General features: G+C 47.7%; 1 protein-coding gene across 1 annotated transcript in view; it reads right to left on the bottom strand.

Moving 5' to 3' along the window:
- GRIK4 (glutamate ionotropic receptor kainate type subunit 4) overlaps positions 1–21,156 on the bottom strand; it is a 901,771-nt gene that overhangs the window by 306,722 nt on the left and 573,893 nt on the right.

Genomic DNA, 21,156 nt, shown 5'->3' with positions numbered 1-21,156 from the left:
TCTTGCCTTGAATATCCCACAGGCTTGCCATACGTCAATTGTAACTGAACAGCACTTTCCACCACAATTTTGCCTTGACCTGGATGGCCCAGGCTAGCCCAATCTCGTCAGATCTCGGAAGCTTAGCACTGTTGACCTTGGTTATATTCTCCTATATGTTGCAACTGCCCTGAGCCCACTTGTAGGGGAGGGCAGGATAAAAAAAACTAATTAAATTAAAACAAATTAAATAAATTAATCCCAGTGCTAGAATACAACATCAGTCTCTCTGCCCTGTTGTTGGTCCTCCAGGGGAACTGGTTTGCCCCTGTGTGAGACAGGATGCTGGACTAGATGGACCACCGGTCTGATCCAGCAAGGCTCCTCTGTTGTTCTTATGAAGGCCTTGGCCTCTTTTCCCTGTTGTTGGAATTCCGAAGGAACTGGTTGTGTGAGACAGGATGCTGGACCAGACAGACCACTGGTCTGATCCAGCAGGCCTCTTCTTATGTTCTTATGGAAGGCAGAGATATCAGATAGCTCCCTCCCCTCTTTTTGGCAGACAGGACAAACAGAGCACTGAAGGCCGTTGCCAAATCGATGACTCTACATCAATTAGAAGAAGAAGAAGACTGCAGATTTACACCCCGCCCTTCTCTCTTAATCAGAGAGAAAACTCAGAGCGACTTACAATCTCGTATATCTTCTCCCCCCACAACAGATACCCTGTGAGGTGGGTGGGGCTGAGAGGGCTCTCATAGCAGCTGCCCTTTCAAGGACAACTCCTGCGAGAGCTACGGCTGACCCAAGGCCATTCCACACGCTGCAAATGAAGGAGTGGGGAATCAAATGTATGTAATTAAGTGACACCACTGTGCCTCATCCACCACCTTCTACCCACTCCTCAATTTTCTGCATCCCCTCAAAAGGAGAAGATAATGAAACCGGGAGAGGAAGCAATATTGTCAGGATAGATCCTGCAGGGGCAGCTCCTCCATCATTCTGAAACTTTTCGGGAAAAGTTCCTGCAGTCTTGACATACATTATTGAGAAATCATCGAAGAGAAGGCTACGGTCTGTGTTGTCAGGAGATTTGGACATTATCATAATGGTTACTTTCAGCCTTTTTTTTTTTTTTAAGCATGAATGTATAATGTAGTGGTATGAGGTGGTGGAAAGAGCCGAGACTCCTGAGAGTTATTCTCCATTCTGTCTATTAAGTCATCCCACTTTCTCTGTCCTGTCTCATAACGAGGGAGATAATGCGGCTTTAATAAAGGGAGTTGTGGAATTTGAAGAAGTTCTGAATAAAAAAAAAATCCCTCCCGTACGAAGGCATGCTGACAGGATGAGACGGTGGCTGGTTAAGAAATGACTCCGCACCGTTTCCCTCATGCTCCCGTCCCAAATGTATTACACGTCTTTCGATCCGTCATTTTCAGACCCTCAATCTGAGGGGAGGTTGGCATAGCCAGTGCTGCTGCCGGATGGGGAAAATTCCCTGAACAAAGTTGGCATCCGTGTCTACGTGATTATCAGGCCTAGGTACATCGATGCTACCTTTGCATTGATAATATTTCTGCAAATTGATATCCTCCCTAACAGAAAAGAGCAACTAAGAATCTACTAAACACGACCTGAGCGGAACAACTCAAGCATAATAACAATGCAATCCCAGAGTCTCACCCTTCTAAGTCCATTGATTCCAAGGGACTTACAAGGCAGGTATCGCCGCTTGGGATTGAGCTGTTAAGTGCTTCGGGTAGGAATTATTTTCAAAACAAGAAGAAGTGAGAACCTGACAGTGAGTTCTGTTGAAGCTTCCTCCCCGCCCCCCCCCCCCAACTCCCCCCATCTACTTCAGACAGCTTTAAACTCTTGGTTTTTCTTCTGTGTATAGACGTTTTCAAGCACTTGGATCCCTCGTCTCGAATAGCCTTTTTTCTTAAAAGAATATGGGAGATTTGTCAGAAGTGCCTTCCATTTAAGAAAACTTCACTGTTCCCTCACAAATGCCGAGAGTTTTCCATTGTTCCTCGGAAGTGCCACTCAGTAAAGCAAAACCATCTTTATTTGTGGATGCATGTGTGAAGGCTCCATTAAAGTCCTGAGGTTGGCTGTGTGGACACACCCATTCTTTTGCCTTACAAGTAAAAGGGGGAAATATAGTACATGCGGTGTCACCCTTAGCCTCAAAGACACCTACGGAAAAAGCAGAAGCTAGGAGAAGGGGCTAAGTAGCCATAGCAACCAAGTTCTAACAACCATCGGAAGGGACCAAAAGAAGAAGAAAAATGTTGAGAAAAAGCTTCTCATTCACCGGGAGGGAAACATCCAACGGAATTACGAATACAGAAACTGAAACAAAGTGAAGGGGCTTCGGGCAAAGGATTAGTTCATGTAGAGAGAGTTTCTTTGCTGGTAACATAAGCTCTCTTTGACACCAGCTTCCCACAGAGCCAGCGAGCACCAGGGAGGAGCGATCTTCATCGACCTCCCAGGCAAAATGTCTCCTCAGAGTCAATGCTTTTACCTCACTTGTGATTCCCCCCAAAGAGCATACACAAGGTCCTGATCAGTGTAGTGGTGAGACAAGGAGAATTCTGGGTAATTTGAACACATGAGTGTGAAATGCTGTAAGCTCAGGGCTTTTTTTGTAACAGGAACTCCTTTGCCTATTAGGCCACACACCCCGATATAGCCAATCCTCCATGAGCTTATAAGGCTCTTAGTACAGGGCCTACTGTAAGCTCCAGGAAGATTGGCTACATTGGGGGGGGGGGGTGTAGCCTAATATGCAAAGGAGTTCCTGCTACAAAAAAAGCCCTGTTAAGCTCTTCGTCAAATTCTATCCTGCCAAGTTCCTAATATCAAAGGTGGGCAACAACAAGCACTTTTGAAATATTAATGTACAAAAATTGCTGCCACAATTGGATGATAACAAGCATCAACAGGTTCTGCCTGATACACGAAGCAATGAAGGCCTGGTGTTACAACACACAGCTGAACTTTCTAAATCTAACTTCCTAAAAACAGGTCCTTTTTCGTAGCAGGAACTCCTTTGCATATTAGGCCACACACCCCTGATGCGGCCAATCCACCAAGAGCTTACAGGGCTCTTAGTACAGGGCGTACTGTAAGTTTCAGGAGGATTGGCTAGATCAGGGGGTGTGGCCTAATATGCAAAGGAGTTCCTGCTACAGAAAGAGCCCTGCCTAAATAGATCAGGGTGGGGGAGGGGAGGAAATCATAAGTAGAAGTTCTACAACTATACCAGAGTTTCAGAGGGTAGTCATCAGGGGTCATTTCATAGAAAAAGAGGTGCTGGAGCTCATTAGCACGACTCATTTGCATAATATTTGCAAACTGGCAATGGCACACATTCCTGATATACCTGGAAAGTGTATTAAATTATGTCAGCGCAGCATCTACCTTGGAATGCTTCTTGAATTATAATTGTCATCATGAAACCTTACTCCCATCATACTTTTTAAATTACGTTCTCCTATGGGGCCAGAGTGGCACGAGGAAGATTTCCATCTGTCTGCTTGGCTGGAAGGGAAAGGAGATTGCAAGCTGCTCTGAGACACCTTCAGGTAGAAGAAGATGATGAAGAAGAAGATATGGGATTTATATCCCTCCCTCCACTCCGAATCTCAGAGTCTCAGAGCGGCTCACAATCTCCGTTATCTTCCTCCGCCACAACAGACACCCTGAGGTAGGTGGGGCTGAGAGGGCTCTCACAACAGCTGCCCTTTCAAGGATAACCTCCGCCAGGGCGATGGCTGACCCAAGGCCATTCCAGCAGGTGCAAGTGGAGGAGTGGGGAATCAAACCCAGTTCTCCCAGATAAGAGTCCACATACTTAAGCACTACACCAAACCAGGCAGGGCATAAATCCAATCTCCTCTTCCACCGCTGCCCCTTCTTCTTCTTGATTTATGTAGTCAGAATCCCTTCTTTTCTTCTGTTTCCCACTGCATATATGGACCAAAGCAGCTTAGTTCTTGGAGAAGAAGAAAAGATTGGATTTGTAGCCCGCTCTCCACTCAAAGTCTCAGAGTGGCTTACAATCTCCTTCCCTTCCTCTCCCTATAACAGACACCCTGTCAGGTAGGTGAGGCAAGAGAGAGCTCTGAAAGAACTGCTCTTGAGAGGAACAGCTCTGTGAGAACTTGTGACTGACTCAAGGTCACATCATCAGGTGCATGTGGAGGAGTGAGGAAAAACCCGGGTCTCCCAGATAAGAGTCCATGCTCTTAGCCACTACACCAAACAGACTCTCAGACTGCTTGGAGGCAACCAAGTCACAATATTTTGGTTGATTCTGCACTAACCTCGCTCCTCACCAGGCTTCCGTTTCTCTCCGGAGCAAGCTAGCGATTTCGCATCAGCTGCTCCTGTTGGGTTTTCTGATGCAATTTCACTTCCTGTTGTCATGAGTTAATTAAATGAATGTATATGCATGCTGATGCTTAGCCAGTGAGAGGTATAGCCAATGAGAATGTTTGCACGTACTTCCTGCTCAGGCTAGGTGTCAATATGTATAGTGACAAATGAAGCAAAGTCCTAATAGGCTAATCCATATATTTGGGAGGTGGTCTGGGGGAAACCATTTGGTCAGTTTTTATTGCCCTTTGTGTAAAGCCCTCAGATCTCCATGCAGTTAAGAGTTCGGACTCAAGAGAGTCGAGATGTAGTCTAGAGACTAGATAGGATAATGAATCCTTCTTTTGTTTTCTAGAAATCCCAGTAACCCTTTCCTCATAGTAAAAGTAAACTACTTTATTCTTAAGCTAAAACATCTGCCTGGCTTGTTTATTTGTGGTTCTCTCCACACAACTCTGCCAAAGTATCTGTAAACCCCAACAGCTCCTCGCCATCATTTTGCATGGGGAAGATCCGCAATTTGCCACACCACAGTGCAAACCTAAAAGAACAGGTTTACGCTGCAGCACGGCAAAACACGGCTTTTCCCTGCACAAAATGGCGGCATGGAACAGCTGGTGTGGAACCGCTAGCTTGCTCTGGAGAGAAACGGAAGCCTGGCGTGAAGCGAGGTTAGTGTTGAATCAGCCTTTATCACACTGTCGCAGCATCCTTCAACAAAAGGCCCTTCAATCCATCCTACCATGCCCAGATAAACCTTGAGGAAGAGCGGTCATGCCCCTTTAAAATATTATTTCTCAGCCTTACAATTCAGATGACATGCCTCCGGGTGCTGATAATAGGAGGAGGAGATGGAGGGAGGATCTTAGAGAAGATGGACAATGCACCAAGCCACAGGAGACAGACTGGTACCCAGGAAGAAAAGAGGAGGAGGGGAAACCCCTGTCCAAAAGAAGACAGCTGTTAGAGAAAGATGTAGTTAACCAGGCCACCGGACCTTCTTAGAAAGAGACTTTGGAAGTTAAACACACGGGAAAGGTGAGCGTTATCGGTAATTGCAACATGTGCTCCTGTCGGTGACTCTTCTTTAACCAACCATCATTTTTAAATCACAGTAATGTACAGACTTTTCCTTATAAGAATAAGGCAACATCTTTTCTGCTCTAGGTATGGAGAGACACCACTAAGCCAGCCATGAACTCGATCAGCAAGAACTCTCAGGTTTTACTCCGGTCCAGCTTTTGCCTGACCAAAGATACGTAACCAAGCAGCCAGCTGTCCAATGCTTCTGTGCCTAAAGCATTAATTTAATGGAACCATAATGGGAGGACACTGATTTAACAAAACTACTGAGACTTCAATAAGATTCTGGACCTGAACTCTCTTCCCGGAAGCTCAGAAAGAAAATGTTTTTTATCGATGACCACAAGCCAACTTGAACTACGAGGAAAGGAAAGGATAGGAATGTTTTAATAAATCAACAGAGGAACCAGAGTTTTGCAGGATGTGTGAACTGAGCCACTCCCTCGTATTTGCCATGACAAATGGGGGGTCTACTCAGGGCCAGCCTTAGGGCACATGGCATCCCAGGCAGCCTTGCTGCTTGCCGCCCCCACTGCTGCGCCCTGCCGCTCTGCCCACCCCTTTCTGCGGTGCCACCTCCTCCTCCCTCCCAATTTGAATGCCTGGGAATGGGTGGTGAAGCACCACACTCCCGGGGCTCTTTAAAGGCCGCCCCCTCCCGACGATCAGCTGATCGGCGGGTGAAACGGCATGGAGGTCAGTGGCTCCTATGCTGGTCTTACGGCACGCTCAGGACAATCAGCGCTGGGGCAGCAGTGGTGGAAAGGACGAGCAAGCCGCTGAAAGAGTGGCCACGCCCCTGCCTCCTCCACACTTCCTTCCTGGAGTGGGAAGGAAGTGGGGAGAAGGCAGCAGCACAGCTGCTTTTCCAGCGGCTTGTTTGTTCTTCCCGCCGCTCGCTGATCGTCCTGAGCATTCCAGAAGGCCAGCATAGGAGCCACCGGCCTTCGTGCTGCTTTCAGCTGGTTGGTGGGGCAGGGTGGCCTTTAAAGAACCCCAGGAGTGCAGCACTTCACCGCCCATTCGCAGGCATTAAAATTGTGGGGGAGGTGGAAGCAGACAGGGATTTCCCTAGGGGACAAGGGCCGATTTTGGTGCCCCCGCCCTGCCGGCGCTCTAGGCAAATGCCTAGTTTGCCTAGTGAGCAGGCTGGCCCTGAGAGCCAGTTTGGTGGAGTGGTTAAGTGTGTGGACTCTTATCTGGGAGAACCGGGTTTGATTCCTCACTCCTCCACTTGCACCTGCTGGAATGGCCTTGGGTCAGCCATAGCTCTGGCAGAGGTTGTCCTTGAAAGGGTAGCTGCTGTGAGAACCCTCTCAGCTCCACCCACCTCACAGGGTGTCTGTTGTGGGGGAGGAAGGTAAAGGAGATTGTGAGCCGCTCTGAGACTCTGAGATTCAGAGTGGAGGGCGGGATATAAATCCAATATCGTCTTCTTCTTCTTCTTCTACTGCCTCCTCTCTAACAAAACTAATTAAACCATGGTTTTCTGCAATGATTTGAATGGCAGATTTAAGCTTTCCTGAGCATGGATGCACACAAAAGCTTATACCCAGAATTAGACTTTGTTTGTCTTAAAGGTTCCACAGGACTCAGACTTTGTTCTATTGCTTCGGACCAACATGGCTGCCCAGTACCTGAATCCATCGGAAACACAGTGGCAGCTAATGAAGCTGTTTCAAAATGGGCATTGTATGTCCCTGGCAGCTAGCCCCCGGGCTGCCACATTCTGGACCACTTGTAGATTCTGGGTAGTCTTCAAGGACAACTCCACAAAGGATGCATTGCAGTAATCCAACTATGGTTAATGAGACTGTCTGGATGAGGGCTCCACAAATATGACAAGTTAGGGTCTACCCAACCAGGATCTGGAGCTAGGTTCTAAATTATTGTTTAATATGGAGGGACGGTGGCTCAGTGGTAGAGCATCTGCTTGGGAAGCAGAAGGTCTCAGGTTCAATCCCTGGCATCTCCAAAAAAGGGTCCAGGCAAATAGGTGTGAAAAACTTCAGCTTGGGACCCTGGAGAGCCGCTGCCAGTCTGAGAAGACAGTACTGACTTTGATGGACCAAGGGTCTGATTCAGTAGAAGGCAGCTTCATATGTTCAATATATGTAGGGTTGTCACCTGTGAGTTGGGAAATACCTGGAGATTTGGGGGGAGGAGCCTGGGGAGGGTGTGGTTTGGGGAGGGAAGGGAAGGGAGCACAGCAGGGTATAATGCCATATAACCCATCCTCCAAAGCAGCCGTTTTTCTCTGTGTTAACTGATCTGTCAGCTGGAGATCAGTTCTAATGCTGGAACATCTCCCAGTCTGGCAACCTTATTTAAACTATGGTTTCATGTAGGGCTTTTTTTGTAGAAAAAGCCCAGCAGGAACACATTTGCATATTAGGTCACACCCCCTGATGTCACGGTTGTTTCACACAGGGCTTTTTTTAAAAAGAAAAAGCCCAGCAGGAACTCATTTGCATATTAGGCCACACCACCTGATGCCAAGCCAGCAGGAACTGTTTCCTGGGCGTTCCTGCTCTAAAAAAGCCCTGATTTCACATATGACCTCAGAGACCCTGGCTTAATCCTGGCTCGCAGCTTGTTATCACCCTCCTAGGCTTTAGAAAGAAGGGCAGAAAGGCTATACTTGAGGCCAAACCTCTGGAAGCTTTATGTTTGTCTGGACTAGGCCAATTCACTAAGCATAGTGAAGGAGAGACAGATGTCAAGACTGATAATCGAAGAAAGTAGGAGTCAAGTTACACCTTTAAGACCAACAAAGTTTTATTCTGAATGTAAGCTTTTGTGTGCTAGAAGCACACTTCATCAGACGATAGGATGGAATGGCAAACAGTCCCAGGAATAGAGAAAGTGGGCAGTGAATAAGTATGCAAAATCATGGAAATGTTTGTTAGCAGATTAAAAGAATCACAGTTTGGGGTCTGGTGACTGTTAGTTTATGTTAACTGGGCTGCATCAACAAGGGGGCAATGTAAGTCAGAATAGCAGACTGATGTCTATGTCATTAGGTGTCAAGTGCCATAAATAAGAGTCTGTTGTAACGTTAGCGCTGGGTTTAAAATGAAGGCATTAGTTTCTCAGAGGTTTAATTTAAACTTGTAACACACATATAAACATAATTCTAGTTTGGCCATTAGAAAAAAAGAATACAGTAAAATATAGCGGAAGATGGGTTAGTAGATGTAATGAGATAAACAGCCAATATCTCTTATTTGAGTATGTCAATACAACCCCCCCCCCCATTATTCTGATACCCTATTCTAAAAAAGAAATACATTGGAATACTGCAGTTATATAGCTATACTGTGGATATATACCCATTTATATAGGATATATAAATGGGAATTGAAGGGTACATGTGTCCTTGGTTGTGGAACACTATGAGCGGCTGGCTGAGGCCTGGCCGTTACGCTCCATCTGTCTCCTCTCAAGTACGGAGGTGATGGAGAGCAATTCTCCCTCTAAGCTGTAGCATCTCGTGAGCAAACAATTCTACTTTATGTGCTACTGCATAAATTAGCTAGCTCTGGAGCCATCCTTCCTGAGACAAGACAAAAATGTCTGAGCTGGAGGCTAAAAAGCTGTGAGCTAGCTCACACTAACGCAGCTTAGAGGGAACACTGATGGAGAGATAACCCTACACAGCCACTTTAGAGATGAACGTACTGGAAGGTCCCCTCCATGTTTGAGAGGAGACGGATGGAGCGTAATGGCGGGGTCTCAGTTAATTTCCAGCTCAACATTAGGAAGAACTTCCTGACTATTAGAGCGGTTCCTCAGTGTAACCTTCCTCAGGAGGTGGTGGAGGTTTTTAAACAGAGGCTAGATGGCCATCTGACAGCAATGCAGATCCTGTGAATTTAGAGGGAGGTATATGTGAAGTTCCTACATTGTGCAGGGGGTTGGACTAGATGACCCTGGGGGGGTCCCCTTCCAACTCTCTGGTTCTATGAAATGCTGATTTCATCCCTTTTACTCCCCCTCCTTCCCCCAGCCCTTGCTGTCACCTTCTCTCAGGTTCTGAGGGGTTAGGGAGGGTTTAATGGTAATGGGTGAAATAAGATCGGAAATGGCTGAGAATTGCGCTCTGATGATTTTATTTTGGAAACAGATGACATAATATTTCTTTCCCCCTTGCAAATTTCCCCTTCAAATTGCTTTCAGCTGAAGGATATGTTGGCGTCTTTCTGTATTTATATATTATTGTCACACAAAAAGAAATTAATGAGAAAGGGGGGGGGGGGAGAGGAAAGAAATAAAAGAGAGAGAGAAGGGAAAAGCGGTGGGCGAGGTAAGAACAAGCGTCTCACTGAACCCTCTTAAAATGCTAATTGCGTAGAATACAAAATGTCACTGTTCTGGATGGACATAATTGTTGAAAATATGAGATCCAGGAGGCTCAGAGCGATGCGTCGGAGCAATTGAGAAGGCCTGAAATCTGACAGTATTAAAGAGGTGTCTGAAAGCTTCACAGCCTGAGGTTAAAGTATCCAAATGGCTTTTATTAATATTGTATGCCATAACAAGCAATCGCGCGGAGCCAAAGGTGAGAAGTCGGGGAAAGCGAGCAGACCCTTAGAAGTTATGGATCTTATCTCTGGGGTGAGCTAAAAGAAAGAGACTGACAGGCAGCGAAGAGGGCTGCCTTTGAAACTTGCATGTCTCGGCTAAGACAGGGGTGGCCAAACTGTGGCTTGGGAGCCACATGCGGCTCTTTCATACATATTGTGTGGCTCTCAAAGCCCCCACTGCCCCATCAGCCAGCTTGGAGAAGGCATTTGTTTCTTGGTGGCTAGGGGAACACATTTAAAGTTAAAAGTTGCTTTCTTTTGCATCTCCCTCCCCCTCTCCAGGGCTTTTTTTGAGCAGGAACGCAGTTCCGGCTGGCTTTGTATCAGGGGTGTGGCCCAATATGCAAACGAGTTCCTGCTGAGCTTTCTCTACAAAAAGCCCTGTGTGAAGCAATAGTGACATCAGGGGGTGTGGTCTAATATGCAAATGAGTTCCTGCTGGCTTCCTTCCTTCCTTCCTTCCTTCCTTCCTTCCTTCCTTCCTTCCTTCCTTCCTTCCTTCCTTCCTTCCTTCCTTCCTTCCTTCCTTCCTTCCTTCCTTCCTGTTTTGAGGCTCTCAAACAACTGATGTTTATTCTATGTGGCTCTTATGTTAATCAAGTTTGCCCACCCCTGTGCTAAGTTATCTACAGAGGCTGGGGTTGCCAACCTTCAGTTTGGCAGCTGCAAATCACACAATATTACAATTGCTCTTTGGACTACACAGATTACTTCCCCTGGAGAACATGGCTGCTTTGGAGGGTGGACCCTAGCGCATTGGACCCTGCTGAGGCCCCTCCCCTCCCCAGGCCCCACCCTCTCCAGGCTCCACCCCCAAATCTCCAGGTATTTCCCAGCCCAGGGCTTGCAAGCCTGATGGAGATCTGGCTTCTGTAGCTAGGTGGCTGGTTTCTACTGGCAGGCCCTGGGGAAGTCCCTCCCCATCCCCTTCTTGGAGCAGGGCTGGGGCTACTTATGCTCACAAAGTGGGACCAGGACATTTCCATAAGGAGAACAGGCAGGGTGATGACCAAAGGTCACAGCTGTTGGGGAGCAGCAGCATCCTCTGATGCCACCACCTTGACTACACGACCCTCGACTACACTGCCACCCACCAGGAACTGAAACCACCAACACTCCCATCAGGAGGGGCCATGGCGCAGCAGCAGAGCATCTGCTCGGCATGCAGAAGTTCCCAGGTTCAATCACTGGCCTCTCCAGTCAGGATCAGATGATGGGGATGCGAAAGATCATCACCTGAGATGCTGGAGAGCAGCCACCAATCAAAATACATAAAAACATAAGAGGATCAGGCCAATGGTGCTTCCAGCCTAACATTCTGTGTCACACAGTGGCCTCCCCCTCCTCGTAGCCGCAACCGCAGCTCCGCCAGCTTCCCCGGACCTGGGGGCGGGCATGTCGGCTCCTCGAACTGGCAGCGGTCTTGGCCAATGGGGCCTCACCGAGAGGCTTAAAGGTATGTCGGGGCCCCAGAGGGGTGCGGGGGGGGGAGTGCTCCTGGCAGAGTCCCGTCTCAGCCGGGATGGGATACTCAGCTAAGACAGCTGGAGGTTAAAAAACGATGAGCTAGCTCACACTAACTCAGCTTAGAGGGAACACTGGTTGCAACCTTTCCAACCTGGGCCAGCTCCATCCCCGTCAATTACAAGGGAGCAGGGGAGATTAGAAACATTGTGTATGGAGGGGAAAATCCGGTCGTCGAATAGCTTGGTCAAGGTGATCATCCCTGCTTTTAAATTCCCTTTTACTCCTGGGTTCCACAACTTTTTTGAGCCAGCAGGTACCTCCAAATTCTTACGATGTGGTGGGCGCAGACACAAAATGGTTGCCTGAGGAGGCAGAGCTCGCCACAAAAATGGCTGATGCATATTTCCTACAGTCCCACCGTGAAGGTCCCTGTGCTGTGGTGGCTGCAGCTGCCAAAGCAGTGTTTTTAAAAATCTGCTCGGCCAATCGAATCTCCACTGGCCAATCAAAAGCCCTAGCAGGCAAAAGCCCTACCTGGCCCCGCCCATTTTCTAAAAATGCTTGGTGGGCGCCATGAAAGGTGCTGGTGGACCCCTGCTTTACCCCCTTTTTACACACTTTACCATGCTCACAATCACAGTAGCTAAAGGGGATTCTTAAAGAAATGTACAGCAATGTGCTTGAAAACAACCTTCCCATTCCTTAAACGGAAAGGGCTTCCTCACACATTGGAACCCTGGCAAGGCCGGATCTAGGGGGAGCAGGGGGGGGGGTGCTTGCCCTGGGTGGCGCCAAATTTGGTATGGAGTCTATTCTATAGGCCCATAAGATTGAATCGGCTCATAAGGGGCGTCATTTTTTAATTCCACCATCCTCAAAAAACATGTAGATCCGGTCCTGAACCCTAAAAGAATCTTAGGTGGGGCCAGGGCTTTTTTTGTAGCAGGAACTCTTTTGCATATTAGGTCACACCCCTCTTATGTAGCCAATCCTTCAAGAGCTTACAAGGCTCTTCTTACAGGGCCTTCTGTAAGCTCTTGGCTACATTGGGAGGGGGGTGGTGGCCTAATATGATGATGATATTGGATTTATATCCCGCCCTCCACTCTGAATCTCAGAGTCTCAGAGCGGCTCACAATCTCCTTTATCTTCCTCCCCCACAATAGACACCCTGTGAGGTGGCTGGGGCTGAGGGCTCTCACAACAGCTGCCCTTTCAAGGACAACCTCTGTCAGAGCTATGGCTGACCCAAGGCCATTCCAGCAGGTGCAAGTGGAGGAGTGGGGAATCAAACCCGGTTCTCCCAGATAAGAGTCCACACATTTTACACCAAACTGGCTCTCTATGCAAAGGAGTTCCTGCTACAAAAAAGCCCTGAGTGGGACAGAAACCCACCCACCCAATCTACTACAGGTGGATGGGGCATCCACTACCCCATTCCAGCTACAGCCCCAGACAGGTAACTGATGTCCTTTTCCAACCCCAGCCGCCTACTAAATCCCCCCTCCTCTTTGCATCCTGTCTTCAGTAATGGTATTTTTAACACTGACCTCATTGCTCTTGGTATGTTTTAAAATATTTTAATGCTACTGCCTATTGTATTTCTTATTGCCGGTCTTTCGGCTGTTATTGGTTTTTATATAGTTTATGGTTTTAATCACAGGAAATTGTAAGCTGCCTGGGAAGCCTAATTCCGCCAAGAAATGAGGGTGCAAACATTTGCAAATAAGCATCCGTTTCCCTGTATCCGAGTCCATCTCAGAGAGCAGGCACATCCCTCTAAAAATCCTTCTCCAAGGCTAGCAAACGGAAGATGGGGAGAATCACTGGTCCCTAGCTTTGGCGAGCCGTTTCAGTGCATGTCTAGAACGGAGGAGATTAAAAAAAGAAGAAATTGCCAGGGTAATTTTCAGTGTAGCAAAGGAAAAGAAGTTTTCTTGGTTTTTTTTTTTTTTAACGGAGAAAATGAAAGGAGATTGGAATGGGTCCTTCTAGGGACAAGGCAATTGTTATACACGTCTTACCCAAAAGCAAAATAATAATAATAAAAAAGAAAAACTTAGCCAGTCGTCTGACTAGAAATCTTGAAAATATGTTCTCTTGGCCAAGTTTATCGGCTGTTTAAGTTCCTGTTCCTGGGGGCTGAATTCCTCCAGCTACTCAAATCCCAGGGTTGCCTGCTGTGGATTGGGAAATACCTGCAGATTTGGGGGGTGGAGCCTGCAGAGGGTGGGGCTTGGGGAGGGACTTCAGCAGAGTCCGCCCTCCAAAGCAGCCATTTTCTCCAGGGGAACTGATCTTGGTCACATGGTGATCAGTTGTAATAGTGGGAGATCTCCAGGTGCTACCTGGAGGTTGGCAATCCTACTCAGCCCTCTGGGTTATTTGAGCTTGAAAAGGAACTGCTCAGGGCTTTTTTTTGGTAGCAGGAACTCCTTTGCATATTAGGCCGTACACACCCAGGGAGGAGTGGCCTAATATGCAAAGGAGTTCCTGCTACCAAAAAAAGCCCTGGAATTGTTACTTGGGACTTTTCTGTGTTGCTGCTTCCAGGGGAGACTACTCTGTCAGTAGGGTTGCCAACCCCAAGGTGGTGGCTGGAAACCTCCCTAGGGTTGCCAAGTCCAATTCAAAAAAATATCTGGGGACTTTGGGGGTGGAGCCAGGAGACTTTGGGGATGAAGCCAGGAGCAAAGCTGTGACAGACATAACTGAACTCCAAGGGAGTTCTGGCCATCACATTTAAAGGGACCGCACACCTTTTTAAATGCCTTTCATTTCCTTCCATAGGAAATAATGAAGGATAGGGGCACCTTCTTTTGGGGCTCATAGAATTGGACCCCCTGGTCCAATCGCTTTGAAACTTGGCGGGTATTTTGGGAAGAGGATGCTATACTGAACATCTGGCGCCTCTACCTCAAAAAAACAGCCCATCCAGAGCCCCAGATACCAACAGATCAATTCTCCATCATTTCCTATGGAATAAGCCTCCATACAGAATAATGGAGTTCCCAACAGACATTTCCCTCCCCTCTCCCTGCATTCTAATAAACCTGAAATGGGAGGAGGCCCTCCAAACCGGGGGATCCCCTGTCCCCACCTGGGGATTGGCAACTCTAGACCTCCCTGTCAATTGTTTCTTAGACAAAGAGCAGGTCACCAGCTCTCTACTGCTCCCCCCTTATTTACAACCATTGGGCAAGTAATAAATCCATCTGGCCCAAGGATGTTTATGCTACAGCCTGGCTGGTACCACTTTCAAGTCGCCTCTCCCACAGGTTCACACAGACAACTCTTATCTTCTGCTAGAGAAGTGTGAGAATGGGAGATGTTTTTAATAGCCTAAATTCCTTAGTAATAGAAGAGAGAGTGTTTCGTAACCTTTGAGCCCGTGACTCAAGTATGCATCTGTAATGTAACCTTTGAAGATATCCTACATAGCAAATGTGTAACCACATATACGTCATCACTCCGAAGGCTTGTGTCCTTGGTACAGCTTCTGAATTTCTAACAATAAAACAGCTTTGATTTAAAACAAAAGACTGCTTATTGAGAAATATTGGCGCTTGACACTCCCGCTGTTACAACTGACCTCCAGATGGCAGAGCTCAGACCCCCTGGAGAAAACGGCTGCTTTGGGAGGTGGACTTTATGGCATCATACCCCATTGAAGTCCCTCCCCTCCCCACCCCCAAATCTCCAGGTATTTCCCAGATACCCGCAGATCAATTCTCCATGAGGAATAATGGAGTGCCCAGCAGACATTTCCCTCCCCCCCTCCCGCTTTCTGATGACCCTGAAGCGGGTATCTGGGGCTCTGAGGGGGCTGTTTTGAGGTAGCGGCACCAAATTTTCTGTATAGCATCCAGTGCCTCTCCTCAAAAGACCCATTAAGCTTTAAAAAGATTGGACTTAGGGGTCCAATTCTATGAGCCCCAAAAGAAGGGACCCCTATCCTTCATTATTTCTAATGGAGGGAAGGCATTTAAAAGGTGTGCAATCCCTTTCAATGTGATGGCCAGAACTCCCTTTGGAGTTCATTTATCCTTCTCACAACATTTCTCCTGGCCCCACCCCCAAAGTCCAAAGATATTTCTTGAATTGGACTTGGCAACCCTCTTTTGTGCTCTGACTGCCCAGTCTTTAGGTGGGCTTGCTGTCCTCAGCCATATCCTAAAGGAAGTCATCAAACAATGCCACACACGTGCTGTTATGTATTGGAACTGGAGTTTGGCCTTAGGGCCAGCAGAGACTTGGTTGAGCTGGAGACCCTAAAACAATATGGCCCTAAATGGCCGAGGACCTGCCTACCTTAGGGACTGTCTCTCCTCATATGTTCCCCAGAGGGTACTGAGATCTGGTTCGCAAAATCTATTGACAATCCCTGGGCCGAAGGAGGCCAAACTGAAAGCTACAAGAGAAAGGGCCTTTTCGATCACAGCTCCCCACTGATGGAACCAATTACCAGAGGAGGTGCGGGCCCTGTGGAGCCTTGCCCAGTTCCGCAGGGCCCGCAAGACTACCCTCTTTCAGCTGGCCTTTTCCTAATGTGGGTTCTAGTGTACCATCATCACGAAAAACTGTAAGATGAGAAACACCGAGCATGTAGCACCAAGAATGCTGGAATTGAATTTTGATGGTTTTAATTAGATGGTTTTAATGCAATAATGTACATAAGTGAATTGTAAAATGTTATGTAATAGTTGTTTTTATTATTGTAATCCTTGTATTTTATGTTATGTTATGTGAGCCATCCTTAGCCTGCTTCGGCAGGGAGGGCGGGATACAAATTTATTATTATTATTATTATTATTATTATTATTATTATTATTAGCCACCTGGATTCAGGAAGGAGGCCCATCAGGGATCGTTAGGCCAGCTATTAATTAATTTAATTTATTTTGATTTGATTTGATTTATATCAAACCTATAGTTGTGCGTAATGGGATGATGGTCGTGGGTTTTTGGGTGGGGAGGTTTGCATGCATATAAGCAGGGCCTGATCCAACATGGCTTCTCTTATGTTCTTATGTGTGGCTCTTGAAGCCCCTACTGCCTGGTTGGCGAGCTTGGAGAAGGCATTTCTCTCTTTAAAAAACTTTTCTCTCAGAGCTATTCTCTCAGAGCTCTCTCAGCCCCACCTGCCTCTCAGGGTATCTGTTGTGTGGAGAGGAAGGAGATTGTAAGCCGCTCTGAGACTGCGAGTGAAGGATGGAGTATAAATCCACTCTCTTTAATGGCCAGAACTGTAAACCCCTTAATGACAAGGTCGTCCAGTTGGATGGGGACTCCGAAACTGCCCTTAAATGATGCTGAATCTGTCACCGAGTTGTGTGTAATGGGATGATGGCAATTGGTTTTTGGGTGGGGAGGTTTGCATGCATATAAGCTGGGCCATTGGTCCTGCCAGACATTTCTGTTCCTATCTCACTACGCTGAATCACTGAATAAAAAGCTGAACTCACTATCTCTTGGGCGTCCTCATGCTTTGAACCCGGTACATTTTACGTGCCCTGCTGTACTTTGTGGCCAAATGACTATCGTAGGACTCTGCGGCCCTAGCAAGCCCCAAGCCCTGACCAGGATAGCCCAGGCAAATCCGATCTCATCAGACGAGACTTGATGGCAAAAATACAATTTTTTAAAAAATAAAAAAATAAAAAGCAAGATTCAGTTCAGACTACAGACTATAAATTGCAGAAATTCACAGAACAACCAGTACTTCCCACAGAACAATCAGCACAGTCAACAACCATCTTCCTTTTCTTCACACCCCTTCCAACCCTCCCAGCAATTAACACAGAACAATGGTCACATTCAACAGCCAGTTTCCTTATCACTACCCTTCCAGGAAGCCCCACCAAACAATGGGCACATCCACAAACCTATTGCCCTTTCACCACACCCCCTCCAGCCTAGAAATAGCAACTCTCCAGCAGCCCTGGCCTCACTCAATGCACAGCAGCCAAGAAGGTCAGAGTACCTGCTCCGGCTGCAACGCCACTGAGGATGTTCTCCGCAGCCGAGAACGAAACGTCTGGAAGGAAAACTTTCTCCAGTAGAACACGGCACTTGAGCCCGAAAGATTCTACAAACCCTAATTCACTGTTTGTGTCCACACAAAAATAAATGGGGGGAGGGGAGCTTGGCTGCTGGATCAGCCACTGCAGAAGGCGACAGCCACCTCAGTTTTTGCTGCCAGAATAAGGAAACACAGAGGTAGATTGCTTTTGGATGTGGAGGTTCCTTTCAGAGCCACGGAGGGGGACATTTCCTCAGATGGTGTTCGTTTTTTCAGCAGCAAAAGCATCCCCCATCCTTTTTTTGGCAATCTTTCAAGCTGAGAGAAAAGTTCGAAAGGGGGTAAAAGTGATTAACTTTTAAAGCATGACTCACAGGGCAGGAATGTGGCCTCGCTTGCCTTTGGTTCGGTGACATCATTACAGGGCCAGATCTGACTTACAGCCCCATGACATCACCATAGTCCTTGTGAATCAGCTGGGGAAGGAGAAGGTGGGATGGGCATTTGTCGGGGGGGGGGGGGCATGTAGAAGCAGGAGGAGCAAGGGGGAAAGAACCGTGTCAAGCTGCAGTGGAAATCTGCATTCTTCAGACAAGATTGGGCCTTCCAGGATAGGGATGCAAAAACCCTAAAGGCAAAGGTAGTCCCCTGTGCAAGCACCAGTCATTTCCGACTCTGGGCTGACGTTGCATTACGATGTTTTCATAGCAGACTCTGCATACATACAAACATCATTTTATTTGTATCCCGCCCTCCCCACCGAAGCAGGCTCAGGGCGGCTTCCCCAGTCATTTACACTTCCCCCCTAGCAAGCTGGGTACTCATTTTACTGACCTCGGAAGGCTGGAAGGCTGAATGAACCTTGAGCCGGCTACTTGAACCCAGCTTCCTCTGGGATTGAACTCAGGTAGGGTTGCCAAGTCCAATTCAAGAAATATCTGGGGACTTTGGGGGTGGACCCAGGAGACTTTGGGGGTGGAGCCAGGAGACATTGGGGGCGGAGCCAGGAGCAAGGGTGTGACAAGCATAATTGAACTCCAAGGGAGTTCTGGCCATCACATTTAAAGGGACAGCACACCTTTTAGAATGCCTTCCTTCCATAGAAAATAAGGAAGGATAGGGACACCTTCTTTTGGGGCTCATAGAATTGGACCCCCTGGTCCAATCCTTTTGAAACTTGGGAGGTATTTTGGGGAGAGGCACTAGATGCTATACAGAAAATTTGGCACCTCTACCTCAAAAAACAGCCCCCCCCCCAGAGCCCCTGACACCCGCAGATCAATTCCCCATCATTCCCTATGGGAATCGTTCCTGGAGGTGCATAATGGCTGTGGGGGTGGAGCTTCCCCCGCCGGCCAGCTGGCTGGGGGAGGGGGGAAGCCTGTAAAACCAGGGGATCCCCCGCTGGGACCTGGGGATTGGGAAGCCTAAACTCAGGTCAAGAGCAGAGCTTGAACTGCAGTACTGCAGCTTACCACGCTTCACCACGGGGCTCTTGCCTAGGGTCTTGCAAAGCCCAGGGGCAAATAAATGTGCGTACAGGGGCATTTCTCCATGTAGTTAGGGATCCTGGGAAAAAAAGGTCTCCAACTGCAGGGAGAAAGCCAGGTGTGCAGGCAGCTGTTTCAGGACTCTACACCTGGGCAGAACCTGCATATGCAAGGCTGAATCTTCCCCATCCGCATATTCATTCTCAAGTGTGAAGAAGGCTTCTGAATTCACAGCAGGCAGTATTCCGTACGGATATATCACACATCCAGAGAAAGCAAGATGGTCAGTTTTGAAAAGCAACACGCCAGCTGAGATTGATGCTATCCATCTAGGCTGAGAAATCCTGTTTTTTAAAAAGAAAGCCCCCCCCCCCCATTAATCAAGATTTTAAAGCACCACGCCAATGAAGTCTTCAAAAGGTCCATCAACTTTGCACTCAGGTTTCAAGCAGTGTTTACGGCATGCTAATTGGTGAGCGGCGGGCAACACACTTTAAAATCACAGCCACTGTTCTAGTCTAGACATGCTTGACACGGCAAGACAACTTGGTGATGGAAATGTCATGGTCTTTTATTCATGTGTGCTTCACAGATGTAAAGAGGGATTCAACTTTAGGGGAACGGGCACCTTCTAAGGTCATTACCACACCGCATTACACAGCCGGGCAGCTCCAGCAATCCCGCGGCCTGAGGGCGTTGTCACAGCTCAGAAGTCACAAAGTGATCGCTCTGATTCGGCTGCCAAGCATGAGGCTTAATGTTGTGAGTAATCCCATTGGTTCCAATTTGGTCGCTTCTAGCAATAAACACGCACAGGGGGGACCGGAGGAAATGTCTAATTGGGATGAGATGAGGAGGGGGGTGGGGAGCACAGTTTATGTGGCGCATCGATCTCAGACGACGCACCTCAAGGGATGAACCGTCTGCATTTTAGATTCATCGAATCTGAGCATATCGAAAGCCCCCAGGTTCTTAGGCATGTGGGTTTGTGGGGATGTTTTATTCTGTTGCATTTGAGTGGCCCGGATAGAGGACTGCGACTTGAAGAGTTTCTGTGCTAACTGAGACTAGTGTCAAGATTGGCACTGTCCTGATCAGTGAACGTATGATGCTGCCCAGGGGTCACTTTGTAGAAAAAGAGGTGGTGGCATATGCCTCCCCAGTCAAAAGCAACCCAATGCAAGAAAGGAAAGCCCCAGGCGAGTGAGGCCTGCTTGGGCTGGCTAGAGATCCACATGCGTGTCAAAAGGCCAGCAAGCCACCTGCTGCCCAAAATCACATAAGAAGTAGAGAAAGGGTGACGTGGGCTTCTCCAGGGGTTAATGAGGGCTGCTAGGGGAGTGGCAAAGCCCCTGGTGGCTGGCTGGCTGCCCACTCTTCTAATCCAGGGATTGTTATGCAGCTGCACCTACTAGTCAATGGACAAGGTAGGTGGGGAGGAAGAGGGGGAACCATCAGAAAGGTTCAGGAGCAGTGCTCCTGTGAGCTCCTGCTGAATCTGAGGCCTGATGCTGCCTGATACTGAATCAGACCCTCGGCGCATCAAGGTCAGTATTGTCTACTCAGACTTGACAGCAGATCTCCAAGGTCTCAGGTTGAAGTCTTCCACATTACTTCCTACCTGATCCATTCAACTGGAGATGCTGGGGATTGAACTTGGGGCTTTCTGAGAGAAGCAGGTGCTCTGCCACTGTGAGCCACAGCATTCGGTATAAACCAAACCAAATATATACCTGAAAAATACCTTATCAATATTTTTTCAGCCGTTTATTCAGCCAAATACAGATTCTCTAATATGATTTGGCTACTGATATTGCTGAGCCCAAATAAATACTGCTATTATTCAGCTTTTATTTGGGCACAACTTGGAGAAGGCATTTAAAGAAAATTGGGGGGGGGGGGGTTGAGGAGAGGCACCAGCAGCAATGCTGCAAATTTGATCCCTCTGCCTCACAAAACAGCCCCCCCCCAGGAGCCCCAAATACCCCTAGACTGAGTATCTATTACACCTTATAGGGATGGTACCCACAGGGTATAATGGACCTGAATAAATTCAGGTTTCCTGAATTCTTTACTCAGATCCCAACACCATTCTGATACTGGAATTTGGAAATACCGGGAAATACTAACATTCTTTGGT

This window comes from Heteronotia binoei, chromosome 12 (genome assembly GCF_032191835.1).
Source record: "Heteronotia binoei isolate CCM8104 ecotype False Entrance Well chromosome 12, APGP_CSIRO_Hbin_v1, whole genome shotgun sequence".
Classification (NCBI taxonomy): domain Eukaryota; kingdom Metazoa; phylum Chordata; class Lepidosauria; order Squamata; family Gekkonidae; genus Heteronotia; species Heteronotia binoei.
The sequence above is the reverse complement of the archived record's forward strand: the minus strand, read 5'-3'. Positions and strand labels throughout refer to the sequence as shown.